Here is a 25,479-nt window from a genome sequence, read left to right as displayed (position 1 = left end):
TCACAAAAAATTGCTTACCGAAGAAAGAAAATGTATCGTGCTTGGCATCTTCCTCCCGCCCTGTGGTGCTACTGATGCCCCTTTCTCCAAAAATATACTCAATGGGACAATAATGTTGCAACCACACACAAGTTGACCTGCTGTGAGGAAAAAACGAGTTAGTACATGTCAAACATGAAAAAGGTCATTTTAAAATCAACATGAAAAACAAAAATTCCAAAAGTATCAAACACAAAAAAATGCTTACCGAAGAAAAAAAATGTATCGTGCTTGGCATCTTCCTCCCGCCCTGTGGTGCAACTGATGTCCCTTTCACCAAAAATATACTCAATGGGACCGTATTGATGCTACCACACACAAGTTGACCTGCTGTGAGGAAAAAACGAGTTAGTACATTTCAAACATGAAAAAGGTCCTTTTAAAATCAACATGAAAAACCAAAATTCCAAAAGTATCAAACACAAAAAAATGCTTACCGAAGAAAAAAAATGTAACGTGCTCGGTACCCTCCTCCCGCCCTGTGGTGCAACTGATGTCCCTTTCTCCAAAAATATACTCAATGAGACCATAATGTTGCAACCACACACATGTTGACCTGCTGTGAGGAAAAAACGAGTTAGTACATTTCAAACATGAAAAAGGTCATTTTAAAATCAACATGAAAAACCAAAATTCCAAAAGTATCAAACACAAAAAATGCTTACCGAAGAAAGAAAATGTATCGTGCTTGGCATCTTCCTCCCGCCCTGTGGTGCAACTGATGTCCCTTTCTCCAAAAATATACTCAATGGGACCGTAATGTTGCAACCACACACAAGTTGACCTGCTGTGAGGAAAAAACGAGTTAGTACATTTCAAACATGAAAAAGGTCATTTTAAAATCAACATGAAAAACCAAAATTCCAAAAGTATTAAACACAAAAAAATGCTTACCGAAGAAAAAAAATGTATCGTGCTTGGCATCTTCCTCCCGCCCTGTGGTTCAACTGATGTCCCTTTCACCAAAAATATACTCAATGGGACCGTAATGTTGCAACCACACACAAGTTGACCTGCTGTGAGGAAAAAACGAGTTAGTACATTTCAAACATGAAAAAGGTCATTTTAAAATCAACATGAAAAACCAAAATTGCAAAAGTATGAAACACAAAAAAATGCTTACCGAAGAAAAAAAATATAACGTGCTCGGCACCCTCGTCCCGCCCTGTGGTGCAACTGATGTCCCTTTCTCCAAAAATATACTCAATGGGACCGTAATGTTGCAACCACACACAAGTTGACGTGCTGTGTGGAAAAAACGAGTTAGTACATTTCAAACATGAAAAAGGTCATTTTAAAATCAACATGAAAAACAAAAATTCCAAAAGTATCAAACACAAAAAAATGCTTACCGAAGAAAAAAAATGTAACCTGCTCGGCACCCTCCTCCCGCCCTGTGGTGCAACTGATGTCCCTTTCTCCAAAAATATACTCAATGGGACCGTAAGGTTGCAACCACACACAAGTTGACCTGCTGTGAGGAAAAAACGAGTTAGTACATTTCAAACATGAAAAAGGTCATTTTAAAATCAACATGAAAAACCAAAATTCCAAAAGTATCAAACACAAAAAAATGCTTACGGAGGAAAGAAAATGTATCGTGCTTCGCATCTTCCTCCCGCCCTGTGGTGCAACTGATGTCCCTTTCTCCAAAAATATACTCAATAGGACCGTAATGTTGCAACCACACACAAGTTGACCTGCTGTGAGGAAAAAACGAGTTAGTACATTTCAAACATGAAAAAGGTCATTTTAAAATCAACACGAAAAACAAAAATTCCAAAAGTATCAAACACAAAAAAAATGCTTACCGAAGAAAAAAAATGTATCGTGCTTGGCATCTTCCTCGAGCCCTGTGGTGCAACTGATGTCCCTTTCACCAAAAATATACTCAATGGGACCGTAATGTTGCAACCACACACAAGTTGACCTGCTGTGAGGAAAAAACGAGTTAGTACATTTCAAACATGGAAAAGGTCATTTTAAAATCAACATGAAAAACAAAAATTCCAAAAGTATAAAACACAAAAAAATACTTACCGAAGAAAAAAAATTTAACGTGCTCGGCACCCTCCTCCCGCCCTGTGGTGCAACTGATGTCCCTTTCTCCAAAAATATACTCAATGCGACCGTAATGTTGCAACCACACACAAGTTGACCTGCTGTGAGGAAAAAACGAGTTAGTACATTTCAAACATGAAAAAGGTCATTTTAAAATCAACATGAAAAACCAAAATTCCAAAAGTATCAAACACAAAAAAATGCTTACCGAAGAAAGAAAATGTATCGTGCTTGGCATCTTCCTCCCGCCCCGTGGTGCAACTGATGTCCCTTTCTCCAAAAATATACTCAATGGGACCGTAATGTTGCAACCACACACAAGTTGACCTGCTGTGAGGAAAAAACGAGTTAGTACATTTCAAACATGAAAAAGGTCATTTTAAAATCAACATGAAAAACCAAAATTCCAAAAGTATCAAACACAAAAAAATGCTTACCGGAGAAAGAAAATGTATCGTGCTTGGCATCTTCCTCCCGCCCTGTGGTGCAACTGATGTCCCTTTCTCCAAAAATATACTCAATGGGACTGTAATGTTGCAACCACACACAAGTTGACCTGCTGTGAGGAAAAAACGAGTTAGTACATTTCAAACATAAAAAAGGTCATTTTAAAATCAACATGAAAAACAAAAATTCCAAAAGTATCAAACACAAAAAAATGCTTACCGAAGAAAAAAAATGTAACGTGCTCGGCACCCTCCTCCCGCCCTGTGGTGCAACTGATGTCCCTTTCTCCAAAAATATACTCAATGGGACCGCAATGTTGCAACCACACACAAGTTGACCTGTTGTGAGGAAAAAACGAGTTAGTACATTTCAAACATGAAAAAGGTCATTTTAAAATCAACATGAAAAACCAAAATCCAAAAGTATCAATCACAAAAAATTGCTTACCGAAGAAAGAAAATGTATCGTGCTTGGCATCTTCCTCCCGCCCTGTGGTGCTACTGATGCCCCTTTCTCCAAAAATATACTCAATGGGACAATAATGTTGCAACCACACACAAGTTGACCTGCTGTGAGGAAAAAACGAGTTAGTACATGTCAAACATGAAAAAGGTCATTTTAAAATCAACATGAAAAACAAAAATTCCAAAAGTATCAAACACGAAAAAATGCTTACCGAAGAAAAAAAATGTATCGTGCTTGGCATCTTCCTCCCGCCCTGTGGTGCAACTGATGTCCCTTTCACCAAAAATATACTCAATGGGACCGTATTGATGCTACCACACACAAGTTGACCTGCTGTGAGGAAAAAACGAGTTAGTACATTTCAAACATGAAAAAGGTCCTTTTAAAATCAACATGAAAAACCAAAATTCCAAAAGTATCAAACACAAAAAAATGCTTACCGAAGAAAAAAAATGTAACGTGCTCGGTACCCTCCTCCCGCCCTGTGGTGCAACTGATGTCCCTTTCTCCAAAAATATACTCAATGAGACCATAATGTTGCAACCACACACATGTTGACCTGCTGTGAGGAAAAAACGAGTTAGTACATTTCAAACATGAAAAAGGTCATTTTAAAATCAACATGAAAAACCAAAATTCCAAAAGTATCAAACACAAAAAATGCTTACCGAAGAAAGAAAATGTATCGTGCTTGGCATCTTCCTCCCGCCCTGTGGTGCAACTGATGTCCCTTTCTCCAAAAATATACTCAATGGGACCGTAATGTTGCAACCACACACAAGTTGACCTGCTGTGAGGAAAAAACGAGTTAGTACATTTCAAACATGAAAAAGGTCATTTTAAAATCAACATGAAAAACCAAAATTCCAAAAGTATTAAACACAAAAAAATGCTTACCGAAGAAAAAAAATGTATCGTGCTTGGCATCTTCCTCCCGCCCTGTGGTTCAACTGATGTCCCTTTCACCAAAAATATACTCAATGGGACCGTAATGTTGCAACCACACACAAGTTGACCTGCTGTGAGGAAAAAACGAGTTAGTACATTTCAAACATGAAAAAGGTCATTTTAAAATCAACATGAAAAACCAAAATTGCAAAAGTATGAAACACAAAAAAATGCTTACCGAAGAAAAAAAATATAACGTGCTCGGCACCCTCGTCCCGCCCTGTGGTGCAACTGATGTCCCTTTCTCCAAAAATATACTCAATGGGACCGTAATGTTGCAACCACACACAAGTTGACGTGCTGTGTGGAAAAAACGAGTTAGTACATTTCAAACATGAAAAAGGTCATTTTAAAATCAACATGAAAAACAAAAATTCCAAAAGTATCAAACACAAAAAAATGCTTACCGAAGAAAAAAAATGTAACCTGCTCGGCACCCTCCTCCCGCCCTGTGGTGCAACTGATGTCCCTTTCTCCAAAAATATACTCAATGGGACCGTAAGGTTGCAACCACACACAAGTTGACCTGCTGTGAGGAAAAAACGAGTTAGTACATTTCAAACATGAAAAAGGTCATTTTAAAATCAACATGAAAAACCAAAATTCCAAAAGTATCAAACACAAAAAAATGCTTACGGAGGAAAGAAAATGTATCGTGCTTCGCATCTTCCTCCCGCCCTGTGGTGCAACTGATGTCCCTTTCTCCAAAAATATACTCAATAGGACCGTAATGTTGCAACCACACACAAGTTGACCTGCTGTGAGGAAAAAACGAGTTAGTACATTTCAAACATGAAAAAGGTCATTTTAAAATCAACACGAAAAACAAAAATTCCAAAAGTATCAAACACAAAAAAAATGCTTACCGAAGAAAAAAAATGTATCGTGCTTGGCATCTTCCTCGAGCCCTGTGGTGCAACTGATGTCCCTTTCACCAAAAATATACTCAATGGGACCGTAATGTTGCAACCACACACAAGTTGACCTGCTGTGAGGAAAAAACGAGTTAGTACATTTCAAACATGGAAAAGGTCATTTTAAAATCAACATGAAAAACAAAAATTCCAAAAGTATAAAACACAAAAAAATACTTACCAAAGAAAAAAAATTTAACGTGCTCGGCACCCTCCTCCCGCCCTGTGGTGCAACTGATGTCCCTTTCTCCAAAAATATACTCAATGCGACCGTAATGTTGCAACCACACACAAGTTGACCTGCTGTGAGGAAAAAACGAGTTAGTACATTTCAAACATGAAAAAGGTCATTTTAAAATCAACATGAAAAACCAAAATTCCAAAAGTATCAAACACAAAAAAATGCTTACCGAAGAAAGAAAATGTATCGTGCTTGGCATCTTCCTCCCGCCCTGTGGTGCAACTGATGTCCCTTTCTCCAAAAATATACTCAAAGGGACCGTAATGTTGCAACCACACACAAGTTGACTTGCTGTGAGGAAAAAACGAGTTAGTACATTTCAAACATGAAAAAGGTCGTTTTAAAATCAACATGAAAAACAAAAATTCCAAAAGTATCAAACACAAAAAAATGCTTACCGAAGAAAAAAAATGTATCATGCTTGGCATCTTCCTCCCGCCCTGTGGTGCAACTGATGTCCCTTTCATCAAAAATATACTCAATGGGACCGTAATGTTGCAACCACACACAAGTTGACCTGCTGTGAGGAAAAAACGAGTTAGTACATTTCAAACATGAAAAAGGTCATTTTAAAATCAACATGAAAAACCAAAATTCCAAAAGTATAAAACACAAAAAAATGCTTACCGAAGAAAAAAAATTTAACGTGCTCGGCACCCTCCTCCCGCCCTGTGGTGCAACTGATGTCCCTTTCTCCAAAAATTTACTCAATGGGACCGTAATGTTGCAACCACACACAAGTTGACCTGTTGTGAGGAAAAAACGAGTTAGTACATTTCAAACATGAAAAAGGTCTTTTTTAAAATCAACATGAAAACCAAAATTTCCAAAAGTATCAAACACAAAAAAATGCTTACCGAAGAAAAAAAATGTAACGTGCTCAGCACCCTCCTCCCGCCCTGTGGTGCAACTGATGTCCCTTTCTCCAAAAATGTACTCAATGGGACCGTAATGTTGCAACCACACACAAGTTGACCTGCTGTGAGGAAAAAATGAGTTGGTACATTTCAAACATGAAAAAGGTCATTTAAAAATCAACATGAAAAACCAAAATTCCAAAAGTATCAAACACAAAAAAATGCTTTCCGAAGAAAAAAAATGTATCGTGCTTGGCATCTTCCTCCCGCCCTGTGGTGCAACTGATGTCCCTTTCACCAAAAATATACTCAATGGGACCGTAATGTTGCAACCACACACAAGTTGACCTGCAGTGAGGAAAAAACGAGTTAGTACATTTCAAACATGAAAAAGGTCCTTTTAAAATCAACATGAAAAACCAAAATTCCAAAAGTATCAAACACAAAAAAATGCTTACCGAAGAAAAAAAATGTAACGTGCTCGGCACCCTCCTCCCGCCCTATGGTGCAACTGATGTCCCTTTCTCCAAAAATATACTCAATGGGACCGTAATGTTGCAACCACACACAAGTTCACCTGCTGTGAGGAAAAAACGAGTTAGTACATTTCAAACATGAAAAAGGTCATTTTAAAATCAACATGAAAAACCAAAATTCCAAAAGTATCAAACACAAAAAAATGCTCACTGAAGAAAGAAAATGTATCGTGCTTGGCATCTTCCTCCCGCCCTGTGGTGCAACTGATGTCCCTTTCTCCAAAAATATACTCAATGGGACCGTAATGTTGCAACCACACACAAGTTGACCTGCTGTGAGGAAAAAACGAGTTAGTACATTTCAAACATGAAAAAGGTCATTTTAAAATCAACATGAAAAACAAAAATTCCAAAAGTATCAAACACAAAAAAATGCTTACCGAAGAAAAAAAATGTAACGTGCTCAGCACCCTCCTCCCGCCCTGTGGTGCAACTGATGTCCCTTACTCCAAAAATGTACTCAATGGGACCGTAATGTTGCAACCACACACAAGTTGACCTGCTGTGAGGAAAAAATGAGTTGGTACATTTCAAACATGAAAAAGGTCCTTTTTGAAATCAACACGAAAAACCAAAATTCCAAAAGTATCAAACACAAAAAAATGCTTACCGAAGAAAAAAAATGTATCGTGCTTGGCATCTTCCTCCCGCCCTGTGGTGCAACTGATGTCCCTTTCACCAAAAATATATTCAATGGGACCGTAATGTTGCAACCACACACAAGTTGACCTGCAGTGAGGAAAAAACGAGTTATACATTTCAAACATGAAAAAGGTCCTTTTAAAATCAACATGAAAAACCAAAATTCCAAAAGTATCAAACACAAAAAAATGCTTACCGAAGAAAAAAAAGTGTAACGTGCTCGGCACCCTAATCCCGCCCTATGGTGCAACTGATGTCCCTTTCTCCAAAAATATACTCAATGGGACCGTAATGTTGCAACCACACATAAGTTGACCTGCTGTGAGGAAAAAACGGGCTAAAACATTTCAAACATGAAAAAGGTCATTTTAAAATCAACATGAAAAACCAAAATTTCAAAAGTATCAAACACAAAAAAATGCTTACCGAAGAAAGAAAATGTATCGTGCTTGGCATCTTCCTCCCGCCCTGTGGTGCAACTGATGCCCCTTTCTCCAAAAATATACTCAATGGGACCAAAATGTTGCAACAACACACAAGTTGACCCGCTGTGAGGAAAAAACGAGTTAGTACATTTCAAACATGAAAAAGGTCGTTTTAAAATCAACATGAAAAACAAAAATTCCAAAAGTATCAAACACAAAAAAATGCTTACCGAAGAAAAAAAATGTATCGTGCTTGGCATCTTCCTCCCGCCCTGTGGTTCAACTGATGTCCCTTTCACCAAAAATATACTCAATGGGACCGTAATGTTGCAACCACACACAAGTTGACCTGCTGTGAAGAAAAAACGAGTTAGTACATTTCAAACATGAAAAAGGTCATTTTAAAATCAACATGAAAAACCAAAATTCCAAAAGTATGAAACACAAAAAAATGCTTACCGAAGAAAAAAAATGTAACGTGCTCGGCACCCTCGTCCCGCCCTGTGGTGCAACTGATGTCCCTTTCTCCAAAAATATACTCAATGGGACCGTAATGTTGCAACCACACACAAGTTGACGTGCTGTGTGGAAAAAACGAGTTAGTACATTTCAAACATGAAAAAGGTCATTTTAAAATCAACATGAAAAACCAAAATTCCAAAAGTATCAAACACAAATAAATGCTTACCGAAGAAAAAAAATGTAACCTGCTCGGCACCCTCCTCCCGCCCTGTGGTGCAACTGATGTCCCTTTCTCCAAAAATATACTCAATGGGACCGTAATGTTGCAACCACACACAAGTTGACCTGCTGTGAGGAAAAAACGAGTTAGTACATTTCAAACATGAAAAAGGTCCTTTTAAAATCAACATGAAAAACCAAAATTCCAAAAGTATCAAACACAAAAAAATGCTTACCGAAGAAAGAAAATGTATCGTGCTTGGCATCTTCCTCCCGCCCTGTGGTGCAACTGATGTCCCTTTCTCCAAAAATATACTCAACGGGACCGTAATGTTGCAACCACACACAAGTTGACCTGCTGTGAGGAAAAAACGAGTTAGTACATTTCAAACCTGGAAAAGGTCATTTTAAAATCAACACGAAAAACAAAAATTCCAAAAGTATCAAACACAAAAAAAATGCTTACCGAAGAAAAAAAATGTATCGTGCTTGGCATCTTCCTCGAGCCCTGTGGTGCAACTGATGTCCCTTTCACCAAAAATATACTCAATGGGACCGTAATGTTGCAACCACACACAAGTTGACCTGCTGTGAGGAAAAAACGAGTTGGTACATTTCAAACATGAAAAAGGTCATTTTAAAATCAACATGAAAAACCAAAATTCCAAAAGTATCAAACACAAAAAAATACTTGCCGAAGAAAAAAAATTTAACGTGCTCAGCACCCTCCTCCCGCCCTGTGGTGCAACTGATGTCCCTTTCTCCAAAAATATACTCAATGCGACCGTAATGTTGCAACCACACACAAGTTAACCTGCGGTGAGGAAAAAACGAGTTAGTACATTTCAAACATGAAAAAGGTCATTTTAAAAACAACATGAAAAACCAAAATTCCAAAAGTATCAAACACAAAAAAATGCTTACCGAAGAAAGAAAATGTATCGTGCTTGGCATCTTTCTCCCGCCCTGTGGTGCAACTGATGTCTCTTTCTCCAAAAATATACTCAATGGGACCGTAATGTTGCAACCACACACAAGTTGACCTGCTGTGAGGAAAAAACGAGTTAGTACATTTCAAACATGAAAAAGGTCATTTTAAAATCAACATGAAAAACAAAAATTCCAAAAGTATCAAACACAAAAAAATGCTTACCAAAGAAAAAAAATGTATCATGCTTGGCATCTTCCTCCCGCCCTGTGGTGCAACTGACGTCCGTTTCATCAAAAATATACTCAATGGGACCGTAATGTTGCAACCACACACAAGTTGACCTGCTGTGAGGAAAAAACGAGTTAGTACATTTCAAACATGAAAAAGGTCATTTTAAAATCAACATGAAAAACCAAAATTCCAAAAGTATCAAACACAAAAAAATGCTTACCGAAGAAAAAAAATGTATCGTGCTTGCCATCTTCCTCCCGCCCTGTGGTGCAACTGATGTCCCTTTCTCCAAAAATGTACTCAATGGGACCGTAATGTTGCAACCACACACAAGTTGACCTGCTGTGAGGAAAAAATGAGTTAGTACATTTCAAACATGAAAAAGGTCATTTTAAAATCAACATGAAAAACCAAAATTCCAAAAGTATCAAACACAAAAAAATGCTTACCGAAGAAAAAAAATGTATCGTGCTTGGCATCTTCCTCCCGCCCTGTGGTGCAACTGATGTCCCGTTCTCCAAAAATGTACTCAATGGGACCGTAATGTTGCAACCACACACAAGTTGACCTGCTGTGAGGAAAAAACGAGTTAGTACATTTCAAACATGAAAAAGGTCATTTTAAAATCAACATGAAAAACCAAAATTCCAAGAGTATCAAACACAAAAAAATGCTTACCGAAGAAAAAAAATGTATCGTGCTTGGCATCTTCCTCCCGCCCTGTGGTGCAACTGATGTCCCTTTCTCCAAAAATATACTCAATGGGACCGTAATGTTGCAACCACACACAAGTTGACCTGCTGTGAGGAAAAAACGAGTTAGTACATTTCAAACATGAAAAAGGTCATTTTAAAATCAACATGAAAAACAAAAATTCCAAAAGTATCAAACACAAAAAAATGCTTACCGAAGAAAAAAAATGTATCATGCTTGGCATCTTCCTCCCGCCCTGTGGTGCAACTGATGTCCCTTTCATCAAAAATATACTCAATGGGACCGTAATGTTGCAACCACACACAAGTTGACCTGATGTGAGGAAAAAACGAGTTAGTACATTTCAAACATGAAAAAGGTCATTTTAAAATCAACATGAAAAACAAAAATTCCAAAAGTATCAAACACAAAAAAATGCTTACCGAAGAAAAAAAATGTAACGTGCTCAGCACCCTCCTCCCGCCCTGTGGTGCAACTGATGTCCCTTTCTCCAAAAATGTACTCAATGGGACCGTAATGTTGCAACCACACACAAGTTGACCTGCTGTGAGGAAAAAATGAGTTGGTACATTTCAAACATGAAAAAGGTCATTTTAAAATCAACATGAAAAACCAATATTCCAAAAGTATCAAACACAAAAAAATGCTTACCGAAGAAAAAAAATGTATCGTGCTTGGCATCTTCCTCCCGCCCTGTGGTGCAACTGATGTCCCTTTCACCAAAAATATACTCAATGGGACCGTAATGTTGCAACCACACACAAGTTGACCTGCAGTGAGGAAAAAACGAGTTAGTACATGTCAAACATGAAAAAGGTCCTTTTAAAATCAACATGAAAAACCAAAATTCCAAAAGTATCAAACACAAATAAATGCTTACCGAAGAAAAAAAATGTAACATGCTCGGCACCCTCCTCCCGCCCTATGGTGCAACTGATGTCCCTTTCTCCAAAAATATACTCAATGGGACCGTAGTGTTGCAACCACACACAAGTTGACCTGCTGTGAGGAAAAAACGAGTTAGTACATTTCAAACATGAAAAAGGTCATTTTAAAATCAACATGAAAAACCAAAATTCCAAAAGTATCAAACACAAAAAAATGCTTACTGCAGAAGGTAAATGTATCGTGCTTGGCATCTTCCTCCCGCCCTGTGGTGCAACTGATGTCCCTTTCTCCAAAAATATACTCAATGGGACCGTAATGTTGCAACCACACACAAGTTGACCTGCTGTGAGGAAAAAACGAGTTAGTACATTTCAAACATGAAAAAGGTCATTTTAAAATCAACATGAAAAACAAAAATTCCAAAAGTATCAAACACAAAAAAATGCTTACCGAAGAAAAAAAATGTATCGTGCTTGGCATCTTCCTCCCGCCCTGTGGTTCAACTGATGTCCCTTTCACCAAAAATATACTCAATGGGACCGTAATGTTGCAACCACACACAAGTTGACGTGCTGTGTGGAAAAAACGAGTTAGTACATTTCAAACATGAAAAAGGTCATTTTAAAATCAACATGAAAAACCAAAATTCCAAAAGTATCAAACACAAATAAATGCTTACCGAAGAAAAAAAATGTAACCTGCTCGGCACCCTCCTCCCGCCCTGTGGTGCAACTGATGTCCCTTTCTCCAAAAATATACTCAATGGGACCGTAATGTTGCAACCACACACAAGTTGGCCTGCTGTGAGGAAAAAACGAGTTAGTACATTTCAAACATGAAAAAGGTCATTTTAAAATCAACATGAAAAACAAAAATTCCAAAAGTATCAAACACAAAAAAATGCTTACCGAAGAAAAAAAATGTAACGTGCTCAGCACCCTCCTCCCGCCCTGTGGTGCAACTGATGTTCCTTTCTCCAAAAATGTACTCAATGGGACCGTAATGTTGCAACCACACACAAGTTGACCTGCTGTGAGGAAAAAATGAGTTGGTACATTTCAAACATGAAACAGGTCATTTTAAAATCAACATCAAAAACCAAAATTCCAAAAGTATCAAACACAAAAAAATGCTTACCGAAGAAAAAAAATGTATCGTGCTTGGCATCTTCCTCCCGCCCTGTGGTGCAACTGATGTCCCTTTCACCAAAAATATACTCAATGGGACCGTAATGTTGCAACCACACACAAGGTGACCCGCAGTGAGGAAAAAACGAGTTAGTACATTTCAAACATGAAAAAGGTCCTTTTAAAATCAACATGAAAAACCAAAATTCCAAAAGTATCAAACACAAAAAAATGCTTACCGAAAAAAAAAAGTGTAACGTGCTCGGCACCCTCCTCCCGCCCTATGGTGCAACTGATGTCCCTTTCTCCAAAAATATACTCAATGGGACCGTAATGTTGCAACCACACATAAGTTGACCTGCTGTGAGGAAAAAACGAGTTAGTACATTTCAAACATGAAAAAGGTCATTTTAAAATCAACATGAAAAACCAGAATTCCAAAAGTATGAAACACAAAAAAATGCTTACCGAAGAAAAAAAATGTAACGTGCTCGGCACCCTCGTCCCGCCCTGTGGTGCAACTGATGTCCCTTTCTCCAAAAATATACTCAATGGGACCGTAATGTTGCAACCACACACAAGTTGACGTGTTGTGTGGAAAAAACGAGTTAGTACATTTCAAACATGAAAAAGGTCATTTTAAAATCTACATGAAAAACCAAAATTCCAAAAGTATCAAACACAAAAAAATGCTTACCGAAGATAGAAAATGTATCGTGCTTGGCATCTTCCTCCCGCCCTGTGGTGCAACTGATGTCCCTTTCTCCAAAAATGTACTCAATGGGACCGTAATGTTGCAACCACACACAAGTTGACCTGCTGTGAGGAAAAAACGAGTTAGTACATTTCAAACATGAAAAAGATCATTTTAAAATCAACATGAAAAACCAAAATTAAAAAGTATCAAACACAAAAAAATGCTTACCGAAGAAAGAAAATGTATCGTGCTTGGCATCTTCCTCCCGCCCTGTGGTGCAACTGATGTCCCTTTCTCCAAAAATATACTCAATGGGACCGTAATGTTGCAACCACACACAAGTTGACCTGCTGTGAGGAAAAAACGAGTTAGTACATTTCAAACATGAAAAAGGTCATTTTAAAATCAACATGAAAAACAAAAATTCCAAAAGTATCAAACACAAAAAAATGCTTACCGAAGAAAAAAAATGTATCATGCTTGGCATCTTCCTCCCGCCCTGTGGTGCAACTGATGTCCCTTTCATCAAAAATATACTCAATGGGACCGTAATGTTGCAACCACACACAAGTTGACCTGCTGTGAGGAAAAAACGAGTTAGTACATTTCAAACATGAAAAAGGTCATTTTAAAATCAACACGAAAAACAAAAATTCCAAAAGTATCAAACACAAAAAAAATGCTTACCGAAGAAAAAAAATGTATCGTGTTGGCATCTTCCTCGAGCCCTGTGGTGCAACTGATGTCCCTTTCACCAAAAATATACTCAATGGGACCGTAATGTTGGAACCACACACAAGTTGACCTGCTGTGAGGAAAAAACGAGTTAGTACATTTCAAACATGGAAAAGGTCATTTTAAAATCAACATGAAAAACCAAAATTCCAAAAGTATAAAACACAAAAAAATACTTACCGAAGAAAAAAAATTTAACGTGCTCGGCACCCTCCTCCCGCCCTGTGGTGCAACTGATGTCCCTTTCTCCAAAAATATACTCAATGCGACCGTAATGTTGCAACCACACACAAGTTGACCTGCTGTGAGGAAAAAACGAGTTAGTACATTTCAAACATGAAAAAGGTCATTTTAAAATCAACATGAAAAACAAAAATTCCAAAAGTATCAAACACAAAAAAATGCTTACCGAAGAAAAAAAATGTATAATGCTTGGCATCTTCCTCCCGCCCTGTGGTGCAACTGATGTCCCTTTCATCAAAAATATACTCAATGGGACCGTAATGTTGCAACCACACACAAGTTGACCTGCTGTGAGGAAAAAACGAGTTAGCACATTTCAAACATGAAAAAGGTCATTTTAAAATCAACACGAAAAACAAAAATTCCAAAAGTATCAAACACAAAAAAAATGCTTACCGAAGAAAAAAAATGTATCGTGTTGGCATCTTCCTCGAGCCCTGTGGTGCAACTGATGTCCCTTTCACCAAAAATATACTCAATGGGACCGTAATGTTGCAACCACACACAAGTTGACCTGCTGTGAGGAAAAAACGAGTTAGTACATTTCAAACATGAAAAAGGTCATTTTAAAATCAACATGAAAAACAAAAATTCCAAAAGTATCAAACACAAAAAAATGCTTACCGAAGAAAAAAAATGTATAATGCTTGGCATCTTCCTCCCGCCCTGTGGTGCAACTGATGTCCCTTTCATCAAAAATATACTCAATGGGACCGTAATGTTGCAACCACACACAAGTTGACCTGCTGTGAGGAAAAAACGAGTTAGCACATTTCAAACATGAAAAAGGTCATTTTAAAATCAACACGAAAAACAAAAATTCCAAAAGTATCAAACACAAAAAAAATGCTTACCGAAGAAAAAAAATGTATCGTGTTGGCATCTTCCTCGAGCCCTGTGGTGCAACTGATGTCCCTTTCACCAAAAATATACTCAATGGGACCGTAATGTTGCAACCACACACAAGTTGACCTGCTGTGAGGAAAAAACGAGTTAGTACATTTCAAACATGGAAAAGGTCATTTTAAAATCAACATGAAAAACCAAAATTCCAAAAGTATAAAACACAAAAAAATACTTACCGAAGAAAAAAAATTTAACGTGCTCGGCACCCTCCTCCCGCCCTGTGGTGCAACTGATGTCCCTTTCTCCAAAAATATACTCAATGCGACCGTAATGTTGCAACCACACACAAGTTGACCTGCTGTGAGGAAAAAACGAGTTAGTACATTTCAAACATGAAAAAGGTCATTTTAAAATCAACATGAAAAACCAAAATTAAAAAGTATAAAACACAAAAAAATGCATACCGAAGAAAAAAAATTTAACGTGCTCGTCACCCTCCTCCCGCCCTGTGGTGCAACTGATGTCCCTTTCTCCAAAAATGTACTCAATGGGACCGTAATGTTGCAACCACACACAAGTTGACCTGCTGTGAGGAAAAAACGAGTTAGTACATTTCAAACATGAAAAAGGTCATTTTAAAATCAACATGAAAAACCAAAATTCCATAAGTATCAAACACAAAAAAATGCTTACCGAAGAAAAAAAATGTAACGTGCTCAGCACCCTCCTCCCGCCCTGTGGTGCAACTGATGTCCCTTTCTCCAAAAATGTACTCAATGGGACCGTAATGTTGCAACCACACACAAGTTGACCTGCTGTGAGGAAAAAATGAGTTAGTACATTTCAAACATGAAAAAGGTCATTTTAAAATCAACATGAAAAACCAAAATTCCAAAAGTATCAAACACAAATAAATGCTTACCGAAGAAAAAAAATTTAACGTGCTCAGCACCCTCCTCCCGCCCTGTGGTGCAACTGATGTCCCTTTCTCCAAAAATGTACTCAATGGGACCGTAATGTTGCAACCACACACAAGTTGACCTGCTGTGAGGAAAAAACGAGTTAGTACATTTCAAACATGAAAAAGGTCATTTTAAAATCAACATGAAAAACCAAAATTCCATAAGTATCAAACACAAAAAAATGCTTACCGAAGAAAAAAAATTTAACGTGCTCGTCACCCTCCTCCCGCCCTGTGGTGCAACTGATGTCCCTTTCTCCAAAAATGTACTCAATGGGACCGTAATGTTGCAACCACACACAAGTTGACCTGCTGTGAGGAAAAAACGAGTTAGTACATTTCAAACATGAAAAAGGTCATTTTAAAATCAACATGAAAAACCAAAATTCCATAAGTATCAAACACAAAAAAATGCTTACCGAAGAAAAAAAATGTAACGTGCTCAGCACCCTCCTCCCGCCCTGTGGTGCAACTGATGTCCCTTTCTCCAAAAATGTACTCAATGGGACCGTAATGTTGCAACCACACACAAGTTGACCTGCTGTGAGGAAAAAACGAGTTAGTACATTTCAAACATGAAAAAGGTCATTTTAAAATCAACATGAAAAACCAAAATTCCATAAGTATCAAACACAAAAAAATGCTTACCGAAGAAAAAAAATGTAACGTGCTCAGCACCCTCCTCCCGCCCTGTGGTGCAACTGATGTCCCTTTCTCCAAAAATGTACTCAATGGGACCGTAATGTTGCAACCACACACAAGTTGACCTGCTGTGAGGAAAAAACGAGTTAGTACATTTCAAACATGAAAAAGGTCATTTTAAAATCAACACGAAAAACAAAAATTCCAAAAGTATCAAACACAAAAAAAATGCTTACCGAAGAAAAAAAATGTATCGTGTTGGCATCTTCCTCGAGCCCTGTGGTGCAACTGATGTCCCTTTCACCAAAAATATACTCAATGGGACCGTAATGTTGCAACCACACACAAGTTGACCTGCTGTGAGGAAAAAACGAGTTAGTACATTTCAAACATGGAAAAGGTCATTTTAAAATCAACATGAAAAACCAAAATTCCAAAAGTATAAAACACAAAAAAATACTTACCGAAGAAAAAAAATTTAACGTGCTCGGCACCCTCCTCCCGCCCTGTGGTGCAACTGATGTCCCTTTCTCCAAAAATATACTCAATGCGACCGTAATGTTGCAACCACACACAAGTTGACCTGCTGTGAGGAAAAAACGAGTTAGTACATTTCAAACATGAAAAAGGTCATTTTAAAATCAACATGAAAAACCAAAATTAAAAAGTATAAAACACAAAAAAATGCATACCGAAGAAAAAAAATTTAACGTGCTCGTCACCCTCCTCCCGCCCTGTGGTGCAACTGATGTCCCTTTCTCCAAAAATGTACTCAATGGGACCGTAATGTTGCAACCACACACAAGTTGACCTGCTGTGAGGAAAAAACGAGTTAGTACATTTCAAACATGAAAAAGGTCATTTTAAAATCAACATGAAAAACCAAAATTCCAAAAGTATCAAACACAAAAAAATGCTTACCGAAGAAAAAAAATGTATCGTGCTTGGCATCTTCCTCCCGCCCTGTGGTGCAACTGATGTCCCTTTCACCAAAAATATACTCAATGGGACCGTAATGTTGCAACCACACACACGTTGACCTGCAGTGAGGAAAAAAAGAGTTAGTACATTTCAAACATGAAAAAGGTCCTTTTAAAATCAACATGAAAAACCAAAATTCCAAAAGTATCAAACACAAATAAATGCTTACCGAAGAAAAAAAATGTAACGTGCTCGGCACCCTCCTCCCGCCCTATGGTGCAACTGATGTCCCTTTCTCCAAAAATATACTCAATGGGACCGTAGTGTTGCAACCACACACAAGTTGACCTGCTGTGAGGAAAAAACGAGTTAGTCCATTTCAAACATGAAAAAGGTCATTTTAAAATCAACATGAAAAACCAAAATTCCAAAAGTATCAAACACAAAAAAATGCTTACTGAAGAAAGAAAATGTATCGTGCTTGGCATCTTCCTCCCGCCCTGTGGTGCAACTGATGTCCCTTTCTCCAAAAATATACTCAATGGGACCGTAATGTTGCAACCACACACAAGTTGACCTGCTGTGAGGAAAAAACGAGTTAGTACATTTCAAACATGAAAAAGGTCATTTTAAAATCAACATGAAAAACCAAAATTCCAAAAGTATCAAACACAAAAAAATGCTTACCGAAGAAAAAAAATGTATCGTGCTTGGCATCTTCCTCCCGCCCTGTGGTTCAACTGATGTCCCTTTCACCAAAAATATACTCAATGGGACCGTAATGTTGCAACCACACACAAGTTGATGTGCTGTGTGGAAAAAACGAGTTAGTACATTTCAAACATGAAAAAGGTCATTTTAAAATCAACATGAAAAACCAAAATTCCAAAAGTATCAAACACAAATAAATGCTTACCGAAGAAAGAAAATGTAACCTGCTCGGCACCCTCCTCCCGCCCTGTGGTGCAACTGATGTCCCTTTCTCCAAAAATATACTCAATGGGACCGTAATGTTGCAACCACACGCAAGTTGGCCTGCTGTGAGGTAAAAACGAGTTAGTACATTTCAAACATGAAAAAGGTCATTTTAAAATCAACATGAAAAACAAAAATTCCAAAAGTATCAAACACAAAAAAATGCTTACCGAAGAAAAAAAATGTAACGTGCTCAGCACCCTCCTCCCGCCCTGTGGTGCAACTGATGTTCCTTTCTCCAAAAATGTACTCAATGGGACCGTAATGTTGCAACCACACACAAGTTGACCTGCTGTGAGGAAAAAATGAGTTGTTACATTTCAAACATGAAACAGGTCATTTTAATATCAACATGAAAAACCAAAATTCCAAAAGTATCAAACACAAAAAAATGCTTACCGAAGAAAAAAAATGTATCGTGCTTGGCATCTTCCTCCCGCCCTGTGGTGCAACTGATGTCCCTTTCACCAAAAATATACTCAATGGGACCGAAATGTTGCAACCACACACAAGGTGACCTGCAGTGAGGAAAAAACGAGTTAGTACATTTCAAACATGAAAAAGGTCCTTTTAAAATCAACATGAAAAACAAAAATTCCAAAAGTATCAAACACAAAAAAATGCTTACCGAAGAAAAAAAAGTGTAACGTGCTCGGCACCCTCCTCCCGCCCTATGGTGCAACTGATGTCCCTTTCTCCAAAAATATACTCAATGGGACCGTAATGTTGCAACCACACACAAGTTGACGTGCTGTGTGGAAAAAACGAGTTAGTACATTTCAAACATGAAAAAGGTCATTTTAAAATCAACATGAAAAACCAAAATTCCAAAAGTATCAAACACAAATAAATGCTTACCGAAGAAAAAAAATGTAACCTGCTCGGCACCCTCCTCCCGCCCTGTGGTGCAACTGATGTCCCTTTCTCCAAAAATATACTCAATGGGACCGTAATGTTGCAACCACACACAAGTTGACCTGCTGTGAGGAAAAAACGAGTTAGTACATTTCAAACATGAAAAATGTCATTTTAAAATCAACATGAAAAACCAAAATTCCAAAAGTATCAAACACAAAAAAATGCTTACCGAAGAAAGAAAATGTATCGTGCTTGGCATCTTCCTCCCGCCCTGTGGTGCAACTGATGTCCCTTTCTCCAAAAATATACTCAACGGGACCGTAATGTTGCAACCACACACAAGTTGACCTGCTGTGTGGAAAAAACGAGTTAGTACATTTCAAACCTGAAAAAGGTCATTTTAAAATCAACACGAAAAACAAAAATTCCAAAAGTATCAAACACAAAAAAAATGCTTACCGAAGAAAAAAAATGTATCGTGCTTGGCATCTTCCTCGAGCCCTGTGGTGCAACTGATGTCCCTTTCTCCAAAAATATACTCAATGGGACCGTAATGTTGCAACCACACACAAGTTGACCTGCTGTGAGGAAAAAACGAGTTGGTACATTTCAACCATGAAAAAGGTCATTTTAAAATCAACATGAAAAACCAAAATTCCAAAAGTATAAAACACAAAAAAATACTCACCGAAGAAAAAAAATTTAACGTGCTCGGCACCCTCCTCCCGCCCTGTGGTGCAACTGATGTCCCTTTCTCTAAAAATATACTCAATGCGACCGTAATGTTGCAACCACACACAAGTTAACCTGCTGTGAGGAAAAAACGAGTTAGTACATTTCAAACATGAAAAAGGTCATTTTAAAATCAACATGAAAAACCAAAATTCTAAAAGTATCAAACTCAAAAAAATGCTTACTGAAGAAAGAAAATGTATCGTGCTTGGCATCTTCCTCCCGCCCTGTGGTGCAACTGATGTCCCTTTCTCCAAAAATATACTCAATGGGACCGTAATGTTGCAACCACACACAAGTTGACCTGCTGTGAGGAAAAAACGAGTTAGTACATTTCAACCATGAAAAAGGTCATTTTAAAATCAACATGAAAAACAAAAATTCCAAAAGTATCAAACACAAAAAAATGCTTACCGAAGAAAAAAAATGTATCATGCTTGGCATCTTCCTCCCGCCCTGTGGTGCAACTGATGTCCCTTTCATCAAAAATATACTCAATGGGACCGTAATGTTGCAACCACACACAAGTTGACCTGCTGTGAGGAAAAAACGAGTTAGTACATTTCAAACATGAAAAAGGTCATTTTAAAATCAAAATGAAAAACCAAAATTCCAAAAGTATAAAACACAAAAAAATGCTTACCGAAGAAAAAAAATGTATCGTGCTTGGCATCTTCCTCCCGCCCTGTGGTGCAACTGATGTCCCTTTCTCCAAAAATGTACTCAATGGGACCGTAATGTTGCAACCACACACAAGTTGACCTGCTGTGAGGAAAAAATGAGTTAGTACATTTCAAACATGAAAAAGGTCATTTTAAAATCAACATGAAAAACCAAAATTCCAAAAGTATCAAACACAAAAAAATGCTTACGGAAGAAAAAAAATGTATCGTGCTTGGCATCTTCCTCCCGCCCTGTGGTGCAACTGATGTCCCGTTCTCCAAAAATGTACTCAATGGTACCGTAATGTTGCAACCACACACAAGTTGACCTGCTGTGAGGAAAAAATGAGTTAGTACATTTCAAACATGAAAAAGGTCATTTTAAAATCAACATGAAAAACCAAAATTCCAAAAGTATCAAACACAAAAAAATGCTTACCGAAGAAGAAAAATGTATCATGCTTGGCATCTTCCTCCCGCCCTGTGGTGCAACTGATGTCCCTTTCTCCAAAAATGTACTCAATATGACCGTAATGTTGCAACCACACACAAGTTGACCTGCTGTGAGGAAAAAATGAGTTAGTACATTTCAAACATGAGAAAGGTCATTTTAAAATCAACATGAAGAACACAATTTCAAAAGTATAAAACACAAAAAAATGCTTACCGAAGAAAAAAAATGTATCGTGCTTGGCATCTTCCTCCCGGCCTGTGGTGCAACTGATGTCCGTTTCTCCAAAAATATACTCAATGGGACCGTAATGTTGCAACCACACACAAGTTGACCTGCTGTGAGGAAAAAACGAGTTAGTACATTTCAAACATGAAAAAGGTCATTTTAAAATCAACATGAAAAACCAAAATTCCAAAAGTATCAAACACAAAAAAATGCTTACCGAAGAAAAAAAATGTAACGTGCTCAGCACCCTCCTCCCGCCCTGTGGTGCAACTGATGTCCCTTTCTCCAAAAATGTACTCAATGGGACCGTAATGTTGCAACCACACACAAGTTGACCTGCTGTGAGGAAAAAATGAGTTGGTTCATTTCAAACATGAAAAAGGTCATTTTAAAATCAGCATGAAAAACCAAAATTCCAAAAGTATCAAACACAAAAAAATGCTTACCGATGAAAAAAAATGTATCGTGCTTGGCATCTTCCTCCCGCCCTGTGGTGCAACTGATGTCCCTTTCTCCAAAAATGTACTCAATGGGACCGTAATGTTGCAACCACACACAAGTTGACCTGCTGTGAGGAAAAAATGAGTTAGTACATTTCAAACATGAAAAAGGTCATTTTAAAATCAACATGAAAAACCAAAATTCCAAAAGTATCAAACACAAAAAAATGCTTACCGAAGAAAAAAAATGTATCGTGCCTGGCATCTTCCTCCCGCCCTGTGGTGCAACTGATGTCCCGTTCTCCAAAAATGTACTCAATGGTACCGTAATGTTGCAACCACACACAAGTTGACCTACTGTGAGGAAAAAACGAGTTAGTACATTTCAACCATGAAAAAGGTCATTTTAAAATCAACATGAAAAACAAAAATTCCAAAAGTATCAAACACAAAAAAATGCTTACCGAAGAAAAAAAATGTATCATGCTTGGCATCTTCCTCCCGCCCTGTGGTGCAACTGATGTCCCTTTCATCAAAAATATACTCAATGGGACCGTAATGTTGCAACCACACACAAGTTGACCTGCTGTGAGGAAAAAACGAGTTAGTACATTTCAAACATGAAAAAGGTCATTTTAAAATCAACATGAAAATCCAAAATTCCAAAAGTATAAAACACAAAAAAATGCTTACCGAAGAAAAAAAATGTATCGTGCTTGGCATCTTCCTAATGCCCTGTGGTGCAACTGATGTCCCTTTCTCCAAAAATGTACTCAATGGGACCGTAATGTTGCAACCACACACAAGTTGACCTACTGTGAGGAAAAAACGAGTTAGTACATTTCAAACATGAAAAAGGTCATTTTAAAATCAACATGAAAAACCAAAATTCCAAAAGTATCAAACACAAAAAAATGCTTACCGAAGAAGAAAAATGTATCGTGCTTGGCATCTTCTTCCCGCCCTGTGGTGCAACTGATGTCCCTTTCTCCAAAAATGTACTCAATGGGACCGTAATGTTGCAACCACACACAAGTTCACCTGCTGTGAGGAAAAAACGAGATAGTGCATTTCAAACATGAAAAAGGCCATTTTAAAATCAACATGAAAAACCAAAATTCCAAAAGTATCAAACACAAAAAAATGCTTACCGAAGAAAGAAAATGTATCGTCCTTGGCATCTTCCTCCCCCCCTGTGGTGCAACTGATGTCCCTTTCTCCAAAAATGTACTCAATGGGACCGTAATGTTGCAACCACACACAAGTTCACCTGCTGTGAGGAAAAAACGAGTTAATACATTTCAAACATGAAAAAGACCATTTTAAAATCAACATGAAAAACCAAAATTCCAAAAGTATCAAACACAAAAAAATGCTTACCGAAGAAAAAAAAATGTATCGTGCTTGGCATCTTCCTCACGCCCTGTGGTGCAACTGATGTCCCTTTCTCCAAAAATGTACTCAATATGACCGTAATGTTGCAACCACACGCAAGTTGACCTGCTGTGAGGAAAAAATGAGTTAGTACATTTCAAACATGAAAAAGGTCATTTTAAAATCAACATGAAGAACACAATTTCAAAAGTATAAAACACAAAAAAATGCTTACCGAAGAAAAAAAATGTATCGTGCTTGGCATCTTCCTCCCGCCCTGTGGTGCAACTGATGTCCGTTTCTCCAAAAATATACTCAATGGGACCGTAATGTTGCAACCGCACACAAGTTGACCTGCTGTGAGGAAAAAACGAGTTAGTACATTTCAAACATGAAAAAGGTCATTTTAAAATCAACATGAAAAACCAAAATTCCAAAAGTATCAAACACAAAAAAATGCTTACCGAAGAAAAAAAATGTAACGTGCTCAGCACCCTCCTCCCTCCCTGTGGTGCAACTGATGTCCCTTTCTCCAAAAATGTACTCAATGGGACCGTAATGTTGCAACCACACACAAGTTGACCTGCTGTGAGGAAAAAATGAGTTGGTACATTTCAAACATGAAAAAGGTCATTTTAAAATCAGCATGAAAAACCAAAATTCCAAAAGTATCAAACACAAAAAAATGCTTACCGATGAAAAAAAATGTATCGTGCTTGGCATCTTCCTCCCGCCCTGTGGTGCAACTGATGTCCCTTTCTCCAAAAATGTACTCAATGGGACCGTAATGTTGCAACCACACACAAGTTGACCTGCTGTGAGGAAAAAACGAGTTAGTACATTTCAAACATGAAAAAGGTCATTTTAAAATCAACATGAAAAACCAAAATTCCAAAAGTATCAAACACAAAAAAATGCTTACCGAAGAAAAAAAATGTATCGTGCTTGGCATCTTCCTCCCGCCCTGTGGTGCAACTGATGTCCCTTTCTCCAAGAATGTACTCAATATGACCGTAATGTTGCAACCACACACAAGTTGACCTGCTGTGAGGAAAAAATGAGTTAGTACATTTCAAACATGAAAAAGGTCATTTTAAAATCAACATGAAGAACACAATTTCAAAAGTATAAAACACAAAAAAATGCTTACCGAAGAAAAAAAATGTATCGTGCTTGGCATCTTCCTCCCGCCCTGTGGTGCAACTGATGTCCCTTTCTCCAAAAATATACTCAATGGGACCGTAATGTTGCAACCACACGCAAGTTGACCTGCTGTGAGGAAAAAACGAGTTAGTACATTTCAAACATGAAAAAGGTCATTTTAAAATCAACATGAAAAACCAAAGTTCCAAAAGTATCAAACACAAAAAAATGCTTACCGAAGAAAAAAAATGTAACGTGCTCAGCACCCTCCTCCCTCCCTGTGGTGCAACTGATGTCCCTTTCTCCAAAAATGTACTCAATGGGACCGTAATGTTGCAACCACACACAAGTTGACCTGCTGTGAGGAAAAAATGAGTTGGTACATTTCAAAAACATGAAAAAGGTCATTTTAAAATCAACATGAAAAACCAAAATTCCAAAAGTATGAAACACAAAAAAATGCTTACCGAAGAAAAAATATGTATCGTGCTTGGCATCTTCCTCCCGCCCTGTGGTGCAACTGATGTCCCTTTCTCCAAAAATGTACTCAATGGGACCGTAATGTTGCAACCACACACAAGTAGACCTGCTGTGAGGAAAAAATGAGTTAGTACATTTCAAACATGAAAAAGGTCATTTTAAAATCAACATGAAAAACCAAAATTCCAAAAGTATCAAACACAAAAAAATGCTTACCGAAGAAAAGAAATGTATCGTGCTTGGCATCTTCCTCCCGCCCTGTGGTGCAACTGATGTCCCTTTCTCCAAAAATGTACTCAATGGGACCGTAATGTTGCAACCACACACAAGTTGACCTGCTGTGAGGAAAAAACGAGTTAGTACATTTCAAACATGAAAAAGGTCATTTTAAAATCAACATGAAAAACCAAAATTCCAAAAGTATCAAACACAAAAAAATGCTTACCGAAGAAGAAAAATGTATCGTGCTTGGCATCTTCCTCCCGCCCTGTGGTGCAACTGATGTCCCTTTCTCCAAAAATGTACTCAATGGGACCGTAATGTTGCAACCACACACAAGTTCACCTGCTGTGAGGAAAAAACGAGTTAGTACATTTCAAACATGAAAAAGGTCATTTTAAAATCAACATGAAGAACACAATTTCAAAAGTATAAAACACAAAAAAATGCTTACCGAAGAGAGAAAATGAACCGTGCTCAGCACCCTCCTCCCGCCCTGTGGTGCAAGTGATCTCCTTTTCTCCAAAAATGTACTCAATGGGACCGTAATGTTGCAACCACACACAAGTTGACCTGCTGTGAGGAAAAAACGAGTTAGTACATTTCAAACATGAAAAAGGTCATTTTAAAATCAACATGAAGAACACAATTTCAAAAGTATAAAACACAAAAAAATGCTTACCGAAGAGAGAAAATGAACCGTGCTCAGCACCCTCCTCCCGCCC

The sequence above is a fragment of the Schistocerca americana genome, chromosome 9 (genome assembly GCF_021461395.2).
Source record: "Schistocerca americana isolate TAMUIC-IGC-003095 chromosome 9, iqSchAmer2.1, whole genome shotgun sequence".
In the NCBI taxonomy this organism is placed as follows: Eukaryota; Metazoa; Arthropoda; class Insecta; order Orthoptera; family Acrididae; genus Schistocerca; species Schistocerca americana.
Note: the sequence above shows the minus strand (reverse complement) of the source record.